A 12,351-nucleotide genomic window follows, 5' to 3' on the forward strand; every position below is an offset into this window, starting at 1 on the left:
GATGGAGAGGAGAAGGGAGTTGAGGGAAATTGAAAGGGGAGGTGAACCATGAGAGACTATGGACTCTGAAAAACAGACTGAGGGTTTTGAAGGGGTGGGGGGTGTGAGGTTGAGGGAACCAGGTGGCGGGTATTAGAGAGGGCAGGGATTGCATGGAGCACTGGGTGTGGTGCAAAAACAATGAATACTGTTATGCTGAAAAAAATAAATATTTTTTAAAAAGGGTATTAAAAGAAAAAAGAATGATGTAGTGTCCTTCTGTATCTCTGACTACAGCCTTTAGCTTAAAATCTAATTTATCTGATATGAGAACAAATAATCCAAAGAAGAAATGGGCAGGAGACATGAACAGACATTTCTCCAAAGAAGACATCCAAATGGGCAACAGACACATGAAAAGGTGTTCAACGTCACTCGACATCAGGGAAATACAAATCAAAACCACAGTGAGACACTACCTCACACCAGTCATAATGGCTAAAATTAACAAGTCAGGCAACCACAACTATTGGTGAGGATGCGGAGAAAAGGGAACCTTCTTACACTGTTGGTGGGAATGCAAGCTGGTGCAGCCACTCTGGAAAACAACATGGAGGTTCCTCAAAAAGTTGAAAATAGAGCTACCCTACAACCTAGCAATCACACTACTGGGTATTTACCCTAAAGATATAAATGTAATGATCTAAAGGGGCATATGCACCCAAATGTCTTCATAACAGCAATGTCCACAATACCCAAACAATAGGAAGAGCCTAGATGTCCATCAGCAGATGAATGGATAAAGAAGATGTGGTATATATATACATGTACACAATACGCACACAGTGGAGTACTATGTAGCCATCAAAAAAATTAATCTATGTAGATGGAACTAGAAGGTATTATGCTAAGCAAAATAAGTCAATCAGAGAAAGAAAGAGAGATCATGTGATCTCTCTGATATGAGGAATTTTAGAGGCAGGGTGGGGGATTGTGGGGGAAGGGAGGGGAAAAATGAAATAAGATAGGACTGGGGAGGGATACAAACCATAAGAGACTCTTAATCTCAGAGAACAAACTGTGGGTTGCTGGGGGTGGGAGGGGGAGATGGATAGGGCGGCTGGGTTTTGGACATTGAGAAGGGTATATGCTGTAGTGAGTGTTGTGAATTGTGTAACACTGATGATTCACAGACCTGTACCCCTGAAGCAAATAATACATATGTTAATAAAATTAAAATAAATACATAATAAAAATTAAAAAAAAAAAAGAATCCATTTTTAGCTTCAGTCCTGTGGTAGGCTGTGTTGTTGTTCACAAATGTTTGCTATTCCCCCTGTCAACCTGAGTCTGAGTCTGTGTTTAACCTTGGAGTTTGGGGTCATGGTGTGGAGAGGAAGGAGAAAAGGCACTTAGGAGAAGGGATGCACGTACTTGTACGTATATGCGTATTTTACATGGGGGCAATGGGCTTCTATTGTCCAGATCTTGGAATTATGACCTAGGCAATCTCTCTTTGAGGCAGATGGGACTGAGGGTAGTTGTGCAGGGTGGTGAGGAGCCATTCATACCCAAGTACTCCTCTGCCAGCTGCATTCCTGAGATGCATATCCTGGCCATTCACTTTGCCATGACACTTTCTGGGTCCCTCCCCAAATTCAATTTCTGTAAATCTCTTCTAGGTAAAAAAGAGTTCTTCTTGCCCTTGACTCAGAGTTTCCTTTGAAAACACATTTATCTAAGTAAAATTATATGCATTAATGTAAAAAAAAAATGACAAGAAAATCGTTGGTCTTATTGGTTAGTGAGCAGATGACTAAGGTCTGAGAAACAGGGCAATGTACTGTGTAGCTGCCTGCAGCTAATCCTGAATGTCAGCCCTGAAGCTGGCCTCCTCCAGGCCGCCTGGCCAGAAGCCTTTGAAAGAAAATTAAAGCAGCTACCTGCCATTTTGTTGTTCACTCCTTTTTAATAGTTCTTGAGTTGTTGACTTTTCTTCCTTACAAATAAGTGGAAAACGTCCTGAACTGACAGATAAGACTTGATATCCTCCTGGGAATTTACTATACAAACAGGAACTGGTTGGAGTCTTCAAAAGATAGAACAAAGCGACGTTTGAAAACAGGGAGGTAGAAATACTGCTGACAAGGAAATTGGAAAAAAGCTAGCCAACAAAGCAACTCTTCACTTCCCCAGGCCGCTCCTTCACATGGCAGGGAAACTTGTAGCAAATCATGCCACTGTCTTCTTAAATTAGACTTTTAGATCTTTGTTAGGAAAAAAAAAATTCCTGCAGCTCTCCACTGCAGAATGTAGTGTGTTGGACAAAGCCATTCAGCTTTGAGCAGGGAAAGGCATACCCTCTCTCATCTCTGGGGGGCTGTTGGCAAAGCCAGGGCTGGCCGGTGCAGGGGGCCGGCAAGGGTCTGCAACAGATTAAAATGTGTGGATGGTCCTGTGGCCACCTGGACATCTACTTAATAAGCGCTGTGCCAGGGTCTTTAATTGCTTTCTGGACCCGAAACAAAAGCTTCTACCATCAATCTGGCAATTACCCCACTGCCCCACAGTGCTAACCCTTCAATTACCCCGAAGCTGTGTGCTACCTGTTGGATCATTAACTCCTGTGCCACTCCACTCTGCATCACAGGTAAATTCCCTGTGACCCAATTTGGGTGTTTCTCAGGTGAAACTAGAATGCTGCTTGCCTGCAGGGAGGGATATGTCCATTTTATATTGGAGATAATTATGAGGGCTGCTGGTTTCCATCCTGGCTCTGCCACCAAGCATCCAAGACTTTCAATATGCAGCATGACTCTCTATAATTGAGAGGTATAATACGCACTTTGTCTGTCCACAGGACGTAATGAGATGCTGTGGAAAGCTAGTGAACATTTAAGAGATGTGTGCCCATGCTAGGTTGTGGTCCTGTTGAGAGATCTGAAGTTACTAGTGTGTTTCTTTTCTCCCTTTCCTATCCACTGGAGAGCAAGGACAGAGTGCAGGCATGTGTGGTGCATCCATAGGGAAAAGGAAAAGGAGACCACTTGATCTGCTCTTGTCCTGGTCTTGGGCATGTAGCCTTGGGGTTTCCTGTAGACTGGCTTTGCTCACTAGGACAAAACTTTCACATAAGGTTTTGGGGTCAACCCCCCCAGTGGCCACTTGCTTGACCTTGTCTTCAGTGCAGGTGGGTAATTATGGGGTAATTATGGAAGGACAGGGTTTAAGCTCAGGATTCAGGGCCCATCTGTATAAGGTCAACTCATGTAGGTAGGTCATTAATAGGTATGGTGATGGACATCAATCACCAGAGCAAAAACTGCAGACAAGTTTATATTCTGCTCATACACTTTACTTAGAATGTGAACCTTGCCAGCCCCATACTGTTATGCAAAAGGAGATTAAGAGTATTCTGGACTAGAACACAGGGTAGCACTGGGACTGGGATAGAAGTAACGTGGTGACCGTACCTGTGGATTAGGGTCTCCTCCAAGGTGAAGTGACCTAGGAGCAGCTTGTCCCCCCATGCCTGGGGGTTGCTGTGTGAGACAATAAGCCAGTGTTTTCATGCAGATGCCCAGGCTACAATTATAGCTATGACCGGTCACTTCAGGAAATGTGTCTGTCTCACGTATGGGTCTATTGCTGGTTTTTCTGTGAGGTGAAGACCTGGGAATTGGGACCTCAGTTAGGTGTCCCTAGATTGAGTCATACTAAGAATATACACTTATTATCATATATATAAGGATCTCTATATAAGTATACACACACACACATGCATGCACGTATCCCTGGATTAAGAATCATACTAAGAGTTGAGAGAAGGGGGGTGGGGTTATGGACATTGGGGAGGGTATGTGCTTTGATGAGTGCTGTGAAGTGTGTAAACCTGGCGATTCACAGACCTGTACCCCTGGGGATAAAAATATATGTTTATAAAAAATAAAAAATTAAAAAAAAAGAATCATACTAAGAATATGTACACATTCTTATATATCTAAAGGTCTATAGAAGAATTATGTATAAGTATATCTATATACATACATGCATATACATACATATGTACATAGACATATTTGATTATATATAAATATAAATATATATATATGAATCATATTTGTAATATGATTAACTTGGAAAATTCTTAATCTTGGGTACCTGAATGAGTATATATATTTGGCAAGGAAGCAAGTCAGTTTCCATTTTGGCCCCCAGCTCAGGTTCACTCTAACCTCCATGACTAGATTTTTATCCTGGTGACTTTAATCTCCATCTTCCCCATCTCATCATCCTTGATCTATTCAATGCCAGTGACCTTGACCTTCCCCCAAATTTCACCACCCACTCTTATGGTCACATTTTGGATTTTTTCCCCCCACATGTTTTTTTATCGAGGTGTAATTTACATAGAGAGAATTTACCTTTTCTGGAGTACAGTTCTATGCATTTTGCCACAGTCTCTTGCTACCACTCCAACCAAGATGTGAGACAGTTCCATTTCCTCAAATACTTCCCTGTTCCTCTTTGTAGTCAACTTTCCCCCCTCCTCAGTTCCTGGCAACCATGGCTGCATTTTGTTCCTGTGATCTTGTCTTTCTGAGGACATCATATAGATGGGATCATAGACTATGTAGAGAAGATTCACCCATGTTATTGCATCTATGTTGTTGCTGGGTGATATGCACTGTCAGAACATATGGGCTTCCTTTATACCATTACCGGTTAAAAGACATTTGTGTTATTTCCAGTTCTGAGATACTATGAATGAAGAACTGGATATGATGTGAACCTAAGTTTTCATTCTCTTGACATACATTGTGTTTCTACAATTATTATTGTGGTAAGAAAACTTAAATAAGCTCCACCCTCTTAATAAACTTTTTTTATTCACTATTTTATTTCTTATTTTTTAAACATTTTTTATTTTTTATAAACATATATTTTTATCCCCAGGGGTACAGGTCTGTGAATCACCAGGTTTACACACTTCACAGCACTCACCAAAGCATATACCCTCCCCAATATCCATAATCCCCCCCCTTCTCCCAAACTCCCTCCCCCCAGCAACCCTCAGTTTGTTTTGTGAGATTAAGAACAACGCCAAAGGCAGGGGATGCAAGGGCAAAAATGAACTATTGGGATTTCATCAAGATCAAAAGCTTTTGCACAGCAAAGGAAACAGTTAACAAAATCAAAAGACAACTGACAGAATGGGAGAAGATATTTGCAAACGACATATCAGATAAAGGACTAGTGTCCAGAATCTATAAAGAACTTAGCAAACTCAACACCCAAAGAACAAATAATCCAATCAAGAAATGGGCAGAGGACATGAACAGACATTTCTGCAAAGAAGACATCCAGATGGCCAACAGACACATGAAAAAGTGCTCCATATCACTCGGCATCAGGGAAATACAAATCAATACCACAATGAGATATCACCTCACACCAGTCAGAATGGCTAAAATCAACAAGTCAGGAAATGACAGATGCTGGCGAGGATGCGGAGAAAGGGGAACCCTCCTACACTGTTGGTGGGAATGCAAGCTGGTGCAGCCACTCTGGAAAACAGCATGGAGGTTCCTCAAAATGTTGAAAATAGAACTGCCCTATGACCCAGCAATTGCACTATTGGGTATTTACCCTAAAGATACAAACGTAGTGATCCAAAGGGGCACATGCACCCGAATGTTTATAGCAGCAATGTCCACAATAGCCAAACTATGGAAAGAACCTAGATGTCCATCAACAGATGAATGGATCAAGAAGATGTGGTATATATACACAATGGAATACTATGCAGCCATCTTAATAAACTTTTAAGTGCAAAATATAGTACTGTTAGCCACAGGTGCAATGTTGTGAAGAAGATCTCTAGAACTTAATCACTTGTATAACTGAAGCTTTATACCTGTTGAAGAGCAACCCTTCATTTTCCCTCTCCCCAGTGCCTGGCAACCATCCTCCTTTTCTCTGTGTCTGTGAGATTGACTGTTTTAGATAGTTCACATAAGCAGACCATGCAGTATTTGTCTTTCTATGTCTGGTTTGTTTCACTTAGCATAATGTCCTCCTGGTACATCCCTGTTGTCACATATGGCAGAATTTTCTTCTTTTTTTAAGGCTGAATAACATATCACATCTTCTTTATCCATTCATCTGTTGACGGACACTTAGGCTGTTTCCATAACTTAGCTGTTGTGAATAATGCTGCAGTTCCATACTGATGACTCACCAATCTCCATGCTTTTCACACAGAACTCTCATGAACTTCAGACCTATAAAATCAACTGCTCATTAATGCCCACAAGCCTGTGAATTTTATGGGCATGTAAAATACAACATGTCAGAAAATTAACTCATATCTTTCTGTCCAAACTGGCTCTGTTTTTCTTGTGCTCCTTATTTCAATGATAATACCCATTTAACTGTCAGCCAAGCCAAGCACAAAGCAAAAAGCCATTGTTCTTAACCTCATGTTTTCCTTCTGTCTCCAGATGCAATTAGTCACTGTTTCCTGTGAATTCTCTCTTCGGATTGTCTTTAAAATCTGTCCTCTCTATTTCCACCTAGTTAAGGCTAGGTGGCTGGATTATTACAATAACCTCTAACCAATTTCTCCCCAAATAATCATCCACACAGTAGCCAGAGGTATAGTCCTAAAATGCAAATAAATCTAGTCAATTCCTTATATATCTTTAGTGCTTCACCTTGCCCCTTAATTGTTAAGCATGGCCAACAATGCCATTCCATGCCATTCTCCTGCTTGTCCAGCCTCATCTCTTTCCAGTTGTTCTCCAGACCTACACTACACTACACAATAGTAGACTTGGAAATTTTTTCCAGTGTTATTAAAGTATAATTGACAAATTTGTAATATATTTGAAGTATACATGGTAATTTGGTATATGTATGCACTGGAAAATGATTTTTTTTTAACATCTTAATTTTATTTTTTTTTTCAGTGTTCCAAGAATCATTGTTTACATGCCACACCCAGTGCTCCATGCAATACGTGCCCTCCTTAATACCCACCACCAGACCCACTCATCCCCCACCCCCTCCCTTCCACCCCTCAGTTTGTTTCTCAGAGTCCTCTCATGGTTCATCTCCTTCTCTGATTTCCCCTAACCACTTTCCCTTTCCTTCTCCTAATATCCGCAATGTTATTTCTTATGTTCCACAAGTCAGTGAAGCCGTATGATAATTGACTTTCTCTGATTGACTTATTTCACTCAGCATAATCTCCTCCAGTCCTGTCCATGTTGATGCAAAAGTTGGGTATTCATCTTTCTGATAGCTATGTAATATTCCATTGTATATATGAACCAGTGTTTATGTACTAGAGGCCAAAAGGTTTCCCCCCAAGATTACAGATTCTCAAAAGCCCTCAAGACACCTAATAGTAAGAATGAAGGATTATAATTGTAGGCAGAACCTCTTGAAAGCAGCTAGGACAAAGAAGATCCTTACGTACAGAGGAAAGCCCATCAGAATAACGTCAGACCTGTCCACAGAGACCAGGCAAGCCAGAAAGGGCTGGCAAGATATATTCAGGGCACTGAATGAGAAGAACATGCAGCCAAGAATACTTTATCCAGCAAGACTGACATTCAAAATGGATGGAGAGATAAAGAGTTTCCAGGACCGGCAAGGCTTAAATGATTATGCAACCACCAAGCCGATATTGCAGGAAATATTAAGGGGGCTTCTTTAAAGGAGGAAAAAGCCCAAGAATAGCATTGAACAGAAATATAGAGACAATCTACAGAAAGAAAAACTTCAAAGGTAACACGATGTCAATAAAAACGTATCTATCAATAATCACCCTCAATGTGAATGGCCTAAATGCACCCATAAAATGGCACAGGGTTGCAGACTGGATAAAATGACAGGACCCATCCATATGTTGTCTACAAGAGACCCATTTTGAACCTAAAGATACACCCAGACTGAAAGTGAAGGGATGGAGAAGCATCTTTCATGCCAATGGGCCTCAAATGAAGGCCAGAGTAGCGATTCTCATATCAGACAAATTAGATTTTAAACTAAAGACTGTAGTCAGAGATCCAGAAGGACACTACATCATTCTTAAAGGGACTATCCACCAAGATGATCTAACAATTGTAAATATCTATGTCCCCAATATGGGAGCAGCCAATTACATAAGAAAACTGTTAATCAAGATAAAGAGTCTTATTGATACGAATACACTAATCGTTGGAGATCTTAACACACCTCTCTCAGAAATAGATCATTGAAGCAGAAAATCAATAAAGAAACAAGAGCATTGAATGACACATTGGACCAGATAGACCTCATAGATATATACAGAACATTCCACCCTAAAATAATAGAATACTCATTCTTCTCAAGTGCACATGGAACTTTCTCCAGAATAGACCACATACTGGGTCACAAATCAGACTCAACTAATACCAAAAGACTGAGATTATTCCCTGCACATTCTCAGATCACAATGCTTTGAAACTGGAGCTCAATCACAAGGAAAATTTCTGAAGGAACTCAAACACCTGGAAGCTAAAGACCACCTTGCTTAAAAAAAAAAAAAAAAAAAAAAAAAAAAAAAAGAAAGAAAAAAACAACACATAAAAAAAAAAAAAAAAAAAAAAAAAAAAAAGAATGCTTGGATCAACCAGGAGATCAAGGAAGAACTGAAACAATTTGAAACAATTCATGGAAACCAATGACAGTGAAGACACTTCGATCCAAAATTTATGGGATACAGCAAAGGCGGTCCTAAGGGGGAAATACATGGACCATATCTTCTTTATCCATTTGTCTGCTGAAGGACATCTAGGCTCTTTCCACAGTTTGGCAATTGTGGCAATTGTTGCTATGAATATTGGGGCAGAGATGGCCCTTCTTTTCACTACATCTGTATCTTTGGGGTAAATACCAGTAGTGCAATTGCTGGGAAATGATTCTTATAATCATTTAACTTATCTATACTATACTTATACTATACTATACTAACTATAATCACTTAACACCTTCATCCCCTCACATAGCTTCTTTTCTTCTTTTTGTTCCTTCTTACTCTTTCTTTCTTTCTATCAGAATGCTTAAGATCTACTCTGTAAGCACATTTCAAGTATATAATATAGTATTATTATTTCCCATACTGTACATTAGATCCAGAAAATGTATCAACCTGTAACTGAAAGTTTTTACTCTTTGATCAGTATATCTCTTTTTCATCCCCGACAGTCCCTGGAAACCACCAGTCTGCTACCTGTTTCAATGAGATGAAGTTGGTTTGGTTTTTGTTTTTAAGATTCCACTTGTAAGTGACCCCATATAGTATCTGGCTTTGCCTGGCTTTTTTCAGTGAGTATAATGTCCTCTAGGTTCATCAATGGACTTCCTTCTTTTTGAAGGCCAAAAGATTTCGCATTATATGTCATATATATATCATATATTCTTTATCCACTAAAATGGACACTTAGGATATTTCCATTTCTTGGATATTGTAAATACTGCTGCAATGAGCATGGGAGTGCAGATATTTCTTTGAGATAATGATTTCATTTCTCTTTTTAATTTTTGAAAGTGCTTTAATTCCAATATAGTTAATATACAGTATAACATTTGTTTCAAGTATGCAATATAGTGATTCACTTCCATACATCACCTACCCATATATCACTCCTTAGTTCATTTCTTTTGACATATACTCAGAAGTGGAATTACTGGATGATACGGTAGATCTAATTTAGCTTTTTGAGATACCTCCATACTGTTTTCCATAAGAGCTGTATTAATTTACAATATCACCAACAGTGCCTAAGGGTTCCAATTTCTCCATATCCTCACCAAAATTTATCTCTTGTCTTTTTGATAGTAGACATCCCAAAAAATATGAGATGATATCTCATTATGGTTTTGATTCACATTTCTTTGACGATTAGTGATGTTGAGCAATGTTTCATGTATCTATTGGCCATTTGTACATATTTTTAGAAAAATGTCTATTCAGGTCCTTTACACATTTTAAAATCAGGTTATTCAGAATATTTCTGCTATTGAGTTTTAAGAGTTCCTTACATATTTTGGATTAATATCCAAATACTATATATATATTTTTTAAGGTATTATTTATTTATTTGAGAGAGAGAGACAGAGATAGTGACAGGGAGCCTGAGCAAGCATAAGCCAGGAGGTGAGAGAGAAGCAGGCTCCCTACCAAGCAGGGAGCTTGATGCAGGGCTCAATCCAAGTACCCCAGGATCATGACCTGAGCCAAAGGCATATGCTTAAATGCCCGAGCCACCCAGGTGCCCCCAAATGCAAATATTATTAGGTATATGGTTCGCAAATATTTTCTCCTATTACACTGGCTGTCTTTTCATTTTGTTGATTGTTTCCTTCCTGTGCAGAAAATTTCTAATGTGATATGGTCCCACTTGTTTATTTTTGTTTTTGTTGCCTTTACTGTTGGTGTGACATTCAAAAGTCATTTATTTTAAGGGATTTATTTCTTCATCTGAAAGAGCGAGAGAGCAGGTAGGGTAGGGAGGAGCAAAGGGAGAGGGAGAGAGAGAATCTCAAGTAGACTCCTCACTGATGGGGGAGGCCTACATGAGTCCAACATGGGCCTCTAGCTTGTCACCTGCAGTTCATGACCTGAGCTGAAATCATAGTCAGATGCCCAACTGACTGAGCCACCCAAGTGTCCCTCAGAAAGTCACTGTTAAGACCAAAGTCAAGGAATGAGGTACTTGACAGAGAAGAATTGGAACAGAGAGGTTTTGTTTGTTTTTTTTTTTTTTATGAAAAGTTTAGTCTTAGGAAGAAGAGGAATATTTCTTCTACTGTTAAGAAAGTTAAATGAATTTAAGATGGCATTATATGACCATCTGGATGTCTTCTTTGCAGAGATGTCTGTTCATGTCCTCTGCCCATTTCTTGATTGGATTATTTGTTCTTTGGGTGTTGAGTTTGCTAAGTTCTTTATAGATTCTGGACACTAGTCCTTTATCTGATATGTCGTTTGCAAATATCTTCTCCCATTCTGTCAGTTGTCTTTTGATTTTGTGACAACATGGATGGAACTAGAGTGTATCATGCTTAGTGAAATAAGTCAAGCAGAGAAAGACAACTTCATATGATCCCCCTGATATGAGGAAGTGGTGAGGCAACATGGGGGCTTAAGTGGGTAGGAGAAGAATAAATGAAACAAGATGGGATTGGGAGGGAGACAAACCATAAGTGACTCTTAATCTCACAAAACCAACTGAGGGTTGCTGGGGGGAGGGGGTTTGGGAGAAGGGGGTGGGATTATGGACATTGGGGAGGGTATGTGCTTTGGTGAGTGCTGTGAAGTGTGTAAACCTGGTGATTCACAGACCTGTACTCCTGGGGATAAAAATATATGTTTATAAAAAATAAAAAATTAATTAAAAAAAAAAGATGGCATTAGATGAAAATGAGGTCATAATTAGAGCAGAAGATTTGGATGGCACTTTTGCTCCTTGGCTGCACTTCTTCTGTGAAGTAAGAAGTAAACTAGGAAGAAGATCATATACTGGAACAGGGTTGGGGAGGAACTTGGTGGCTCAGACTGGGAGTACAGCTGAGGTCCTGCACCTATAATACTCAATGAAATTTTAATGTTCTTATATCCTATAGCACAAGACTCCCTTGGTGGATGAACCTAGAGAAAGGATCTTGTGAGGCAGGTATTAGAGATGAACAGGTAAAAATGAGATTGAGGGTAATGTCACAAGGGTAACCAAATCATTGATTCAAGAGCAGATAAGGAAGGTAGTGATAACAGAAGACTCCTCTAATAAATTGAGGGCAAAATCAGGTGTGGAAGGAAGTAGAGACCTCAATGAGGGAGTGAGAACTAGAAGGAAAAGAAGTTGGGATTACAGATTTTTGGTGGTATCAAAATCCAGGGTATGTATAATATAATCCTACTTGTCTATATTTGCTTTTGTGACTTGTGCTTTTGAAGTCATATCCAAGAAACTATTGCTTAGACCAATAAAATGAAGCTTTTCCTGTACTTTTTCTTCTGGGAGTTTTAAAGTTTCAGGTCAGGTCTTATATTTAAACGTTTAATCCATTTTGAGTTGATTTTTGGTGTCAGATAAGGGTCCAATTTCATTCTTTCACACATAGATCTCCAGATTTCTCAAAAGCATCTGTTGAAGCAACTGTTCTTTCCCATTGTGTGTATATTCTTGGCACCTTAGTTGCAGGTCAGTTAACTATATATGTGTGAATTATTTCTGGGCTCTCTATTCTATTCCATTAGTTAATCTGTATGTCTATTTTATGCCAAAATCATACTGTTCTCATTATTGAAGCTTTGTAATATAATATGAAATAAGGAAG

Source organism: Mustela nigripes, chromosome 6 (genome assembly GCF_022355385.1).
Source record: "Mustela nigripes isolate SB6536 chromosome 6, MUSNIG.SB6536, whole genome shotgun sequence".
NCBI classification, from domain to species: domain Eukaryota; kingdom Metazoa; phylum Chordata; class Mammalia; order Carnivora; family Mustelidae; genus Mustela; species Mustela nigripes.